General features: G+C 38.6%; 1 long non-coding RNA gene across 1 annotated transcript; it reads right to left on the bottom strand.

Annotated features, from left to right (window-relative positions):
* Nucleotides 1-211: 211 nt before the first annotated feature.
* On the bottom strand, nucleotides 212-5,596 carry LOC140850050 (uncharacterized). Its single transcript, XR_012132800.1, has 3 exons — nucleotides 5,461-5,596; nucleotides 2,164-2,362; nucleotides 212-342 (listed from the first exon to the last, which is right to left on the bottom strand). It is a non-coding gene; the product is annotated as an uncharacterized lncRNA (long non-coding RNA).
* Between the last annotated feature and the right edge of the window lie 681 nt (nucleotides 5,597-6,277).

The raw sequence follows: 6,277 nt of genomic DNA, 5'->3' as shown, positions 1-6,277 counted from the left end.
TCTGTCATATTAAAAGATGCACTGTAATTTAATCAATTCAAGAATTTGATTATCTTCATCTTTTTTTTTTTTAATAGTACAACAAAATCCTTCATTCCCACTTTAAGAAGGCTCCTGAAAAACTGGAGGAAAGGCTTTAAAGTGAGGTTGAGTTTCCTCAACCTAGAGAAGCCCGACATGCCCAGTGTGGGACTGCTGGAGGGTGAAGGATTGGACGGGCACACCCTGCTCCCAGTCCGACAGATCCAGTTTCTCAAGAGTGTTTGCATAGCGTTTGATAAGGCCTGCCTCTTACTCTCACTTTTTCTTAAACAACCATTAGTCCTGTTTTGTAGCAGTTGCCTGCAGAGAAAGGGAACCAAAAAGATTTTTTTAATCAAGTCTCATTCGGTCTCCATGCACAGCTGCTTAGTTTGCTGTGGTACCTCTCAGAGTGCGTGGGTGATCAGTCAGGAACTGACCTTCCTCACTCTCTCAGACCTCTCTCCAGTCTAATAACTAATGTCTGCAACCAAAGGTTCAGATGTTTTTAAATCATAAAACCAACTCAGGTCATTTTAGAGCTAGAAGGCCCTTTAGAGCCTTTTTACTCAAAATTTAATCCATGGGCTGGTAGTGGGCATCATGTGGATATTTGTAGAAATGCAGATTATTAAAGCCTGCTCCAAACCTTTACAGAATCAGAATCTCTGGGGGATGGGGAGCAGGAATCTGTATTGCAAGAAGCCATCCAGGGGCTTCTGATGGACGTTCAGAAGCCCTGGAATGTATGTTAACCCACGCCATTCTTAATATTCAGACCTCTTGCTTAAATCCTGTTTGCCACTTTCCCAGACCCCACTGGCCTGTATTCCTGTACCCTTGTTTCCTGTCTCTGTCATGTTTTTTCTTACTAAGTTAGGTTCCTGATTCCAGCCTCTGTTGGCCTCTCTAGATGGGACTACATACCTGCATACAGCTTCCTGGGTTTATTCACTGGGATTAACCTCTGACCTGTTTACTTAAGAGGGCCATCTTCTTGCTTCCTTTTCGATTTACCTTCTTGCCTAGAGCAACTCATGACAAGACTACAGAGAGTGAAATCTACGCATGAACCCCTACCCTGATGGTGCCTTTAGCACAGGTCTCTGAGCCATCTGTCTTTCCCCCTGCTGCCTTCTTCCACACAGCTGCCAGTTAATTTCTTAAGGAACAAAATTGATATTATCCTCTGCTTAAAAACTCTAGTAGCTGTCCCATTCTCTGTAGGATAAAGTCCAAACTCCTTACATGACAGGCAAAGCCCTCCACAGGGTGTAACTGACTTATATCCAGAATTTCATCACTGTTGCCACGTCTTAGCCTCAGCCTTGCACTTCTCCCAATTCACTTATTGGCCTTACTTGTCAGCCTCAGGGCCTTTGCACCTGCTATCTCCTCTGCTTGGATCACTCCTCCCCCTGCTCCTCCAGAAGGCAAATGTCAGCCAGTCTTTTAAGATTCAAACCAATTTCTATCTATTCCCTAAGGCCCTGTCTACCTTCTCCAGGCTGAGTACTGCATTCTTCTCTGGGCACACTGTTCACAGTTCTTATTTCACCACTTGTGATGTTGTGTCTGACTTGTCAGTTATACATCTTCACAAACTGGAAGCTGTTTATGGGCACAGAGAGTGTCTCAAATTCTTAAGTGAACCCCAAGGAATATTGTTGTAGATAAAGTCACTTTACCACTGTAATAAGAAGCTTGCTTTATAAAGGTACATGAAATAAATCCCTTTGTAAATCAGAGATTCATTTTCTAAAGTAAAGAATTACTATGTGTCTTAGCTTGGGCTGCCACAACAAAATACCAAAGGCTGGGTTATTAAGCAACAGACTTTCTTTCTCACAGTTCTTGAGTCTGGAAAGTCCAAGATCAAGGCGCTGGAAGATTTGGTTCTTGGTGAGGGCTCTCTTCTGCGTTTGCAAATGGCTGCCTTCTGATGAGTCCTCATTTGGCAGAAAGCAAACTCTGGTCTCTCTTCTTCTTAATAAAGACACCAGTTCCATCATGAAAGTCCTACCTGCATGACCTCATCCAAACCTAATTAACTCCCAAAGGCCCCATCTCCAAATAATACCGCATTGGGGATTAGAGCTTCTAATATGAATTTGGAGGTTGGGGGGGGCCACAAACATTCACCTGTAACACTTTGTAATCAACCCCCACTTTCTCTCTGTAGTAAGTGTTTTCATAAACATGATTACTCCAATATGGTAGAGGGACTATTATTTTTCCAAGAATATCTGCAGTTCTTCTTTGTGATTCAGGAAGTTCCTTGCCAAAATCTTCATAGTACTTCAGGATTTGTTTGATTATGGTCTCCGATAGAATAGGGTGTCTTAGAAAAAAATAAGAGATGGTATGTAGGCTGTATGTTTGTAGTATGTGGGATTTTTAATTTTAAAAAATCTTTACAAAACTTAATTGTTCTTATATGCAATAAAATCTTGTAGGCTTTTATGAAGAGAGACACATTCTAAATAATTTAAAACACTACTTAATTAAAACTGTTTAAAGGAAAATTCCATGTCACCTAAAATATGAATATGATATTTTTACATGTGATTTCACTTGAGTCAACCAGCAAGTTTGGTTTCTATTTTTTGTGATTATGTTTTCTCTAGGGCACAACCTGTACACAAAATAAAGGGTCTGTATTCATCATAGAGAGATCTCCCCTAGTTCTTAATTGGGCTTCCCCTATACCAATGATTTAACCCTGGATGCACATTAGACCACTTAAATAGACTTGGGTCCTAAGTGTCCGTTTTTCAAAATTTATAGGAGATTTGTGTGTATGTGGCTAAAATGATTGTAGGAGGGTCATGCCCCTGGCATTAGCTAGTCAGGGCCCAGGGATAATAGGCTTCCTATATTTTATGGACCGATCCCCTAAATAAAGAATTGTCTTGTATCCTGCATTATTTCTTAACGTCCTCTTGATTTTTCATATTGCTAAAAATAATTTTCCTAATTATCTCATCCTGGAAACTAATTTTGTTTTACATATAACATATGCAAATATATGTAAAAATATAAAAGTATTTTTGCAGTTTTAATATATATTGTGCTTTTCACAAATGCCCTGATCAGTTAAACAGAAGATTTTTTTTTTCAGTTCAGAACTTTACAGAGAGCTCTTCATCATATTAAAAAGAAAATCACTCAAAGCAATGTTATTTCTGGAATTTAAGTCACTGTCATAACACACCTGTATCAGTCTACATTTAGCTTCACGGGGATTGTCATATGTAAGTGCAAGCATATATCTGTTTTGTTGTGTCTTCTAACATAATTGTGTCTAAGCATTTGCATATTGAAATAAGTAATATTTTATTAAAAATTATTTTCTCTTAATTACTCCTTACATTTTAGATAGAGAATGTTGCTGATTTTCTAAATTATGTGTATATGTAAGTTATCTAAAAATTCCACATAAAGAAAGTAAAGAGGGCCTACCAACCATGTGTTACTAAAAAGGTCACTGGGATCTGAACTGGCTGAGAATGATTGCCATGGGTCATATCATCTCTCTTCTAAGTGTTGCCTCATAAAAAATAATTTTTAAAAAGCCTCATCTTGGCTGGCTTCAATTCATATCCTTTTCAATTTTTACATTGAAATTGAACCCAAAACAATATTCTCAATTCGAATTTGAGGCTAAACTACACGTGTCCTGAAGACAATATGCAAGGTCTGGATGAGAATTTTTAGTCTACAACCTGGCATGATAGAGCATATCATCATACCATTTAAATATGTCTCTTAGGAGTTTTTAGTTGACTGTTCTTAATCATTTTTTATTATTTTTCTAATCATTTTTCATAAAAAAATCCTGATCAACCAAGGTTTTAATAACCACTTTGCATCCAATGACCTATTTCTCCATCCCTCTTCACCCACTCACTGTCATGTTCATACCCTTGACCTTGTCATCACCAATAACTAGAGCCTCTTTGAAATCTCAGTTCCAAGCTTTCCATTCTCTGCTCACAACCTTCTGTCCCACAGCTCACCTACTCTGGAACATCCATTCCACTGATTAAGACCTCCAATCCACTGGCCTTGCCCCTTCCTCACTGTATCTGATTAGCCCCCTTTTGTCCCTCATCCCTCTACCCACCCCATCCACATAATGTTCTCCAAGCTTGTTCTCAGCCTAGGGACTGGCACTAGCTATTCCCTCTGCCAGAAATACTTTTCTGGCTCACACTTGAATAGCTCACTTGTAGTCATTTATACTTCAGCTCAAAGACCACCTATTCAAAGAAATTTCTTTAACTATGCCGTCTAAAGCAGCTACTTGGTCTATCTGAAGTGACCATCATACCATCTGTTTTAAGTCTCTGTAAAGCACTTATTACCAATAAGATTTTTTTTCTTGCTGATTTATGGTCTGTCTCCATTCATTTCAGGATAAGCTACATAAAAGCAGAGACCTGTCTGGCTTGTTCATTGAGAACTGTGCCCTACAACAAAGTAAGTATTCAATAGATATTTGAAAAGGATAGAATGGAAAGAAGGAAGGGATGAAGGAAGCAAGGAAGAAAAGAAGAGAAGGAGAAAGGAAGAAGAGAGAAAGGTAGGAAACACATAAAATGTTAATAAAGGAACATTTCCCCATATTTTTTAAGTAAATACATGAAGAAGACACGGAAAAAAACAGTAAAATAGTGACAATGATGGTATGACTAGCTTTGACTTCCCTGATTGCCTTAGAGAAAGCTGATCGTTTCACCTTTGCACCACGATAATGCTTTCTGATAGCTAATATAAAAGCACTTCTCATCTTGTGTTGCAATTATTAATTGATACAGTTGTCGCTTCCAATAATCCGTGATTTCCTTGTGGGCAGGAAATGTGTCTGATGCATATTTACAGTCCTAGTGCCTGGCACAGGGCCTAGAAAATAGTAGAAGCTTTATAAATACTGAAAGAACAAATGGGTGAAGGAAAGGGAGAAAAGAAAACCTCAGAATAATAATGGTAAAGATGGAAGTTGTGATAAAATAATTCCTCCTTTTGGTGTGGTCTCTTGTCAAGAGTCATTGAAAATGAATACAATAATCCATCTACTTACCAAGGTAGACACTCTAGGAGGATAGGATAGCATGGAGGTTAAGAGCACAGATTCGAGAGCCAGTCTGTCTGGGTTCATATCTTCATGCAACCACATCCTAGCTAAGTGACCTTGGACAAATTACTGAACCTTCATGCACCTCAGTTTCCTCAACTGTAAAATGATGATAATAACAAAATCTACTCCATAGTGTCACATGAGAAATAAAGGAGTTAATATGTGTAAACCAGTTAGCTCTTGGTGCATAAAAAACTGCCCCAAAACTTAATCAATAAAAGCAACAATTTTTAGCTCATGATTCTTTGGCTTGATAATTTGTACTGGGCTCAGCTAAGTGGTTCTTCTCCTGGTCTCACCTGGGCTCTTTTGTGTGCTGGTTAGTAGGTGGCAGTCAGCTGAGGCTGGTTAGTCCCAGCTGGCTTCACTCACATGTCTTGTCCTTACTTAGGTGACTGAACCATGTATCTCCAGCATTTAGCAGTGTAGCCTGGACTTTATGTGGTGCCTGGGTTCTAAAGGCTGGAAATGTGAGGTCACTTTGAAAGCCTTTTCTTATGTCACATTTGCTGATTTCTCATTGGCCAAAGCAAGTCATATGGCCAAGTCCAGAATCAAGCAGTAAAGAAATAGACTCTATTTCTTGATGACATGAATGTCAAAGTATTGTGGTCATTTTTGAAGGGTATATGAAAACACAAGAAGCAGGAGAGTGGCTAGCACATGGTAAGCAGTGTGTAGGTAGTATATGGCAGTAGTTGTACAGATGCTTTACAGTCCAGCCCCTATTGCACTTACTCTTGAGTGAAAATTCAAATGAACTACAAAATTAGTTGTAGAGACAGGAAATAGAATGAGAATGAAATGTTCTCACTCAGTTTTATTTTATGAGGAAAAAAATGGTAATTCAACAAAACTTCCAAAGCCTAACTTTACTTACAAGAGGCTGTTCAGATTTCTGTATTTCATGTTGGCTTAGGAGGCAGATCCTGGCTTCTGGGATCTAATTGCCCATTTTAGAATTTTAGCTCACTGCTTACAAGCTGGGTGACCGCAGACATATTACTTAATCACTCTAAGCTTCAATTTCTGTATTTGTAGTATTGGAGAAATGGTAAATTTTAATTCCTGAGGACCTTGATTAAAAGGGCATTATATGTAAAGTGTTTAAGGCAT

Source organism: Manis javanica, chromosome 1 (genome assembly GCF_040802235.1).
Source record: "Manis javanica isolate MJ-LG chromosome 1, MJ_LKY, whole genome shotgun sequence".
In the NCBI taxonomy this organism is placed as follows: Eukaryota; Metazoa; Chordata; class Mammalia; order Pholidota; family Manidae; genus Manis; species Manis javanica.
This window is presented reverse-complemented; position numbering and strand designations above follow the sequence as displayed.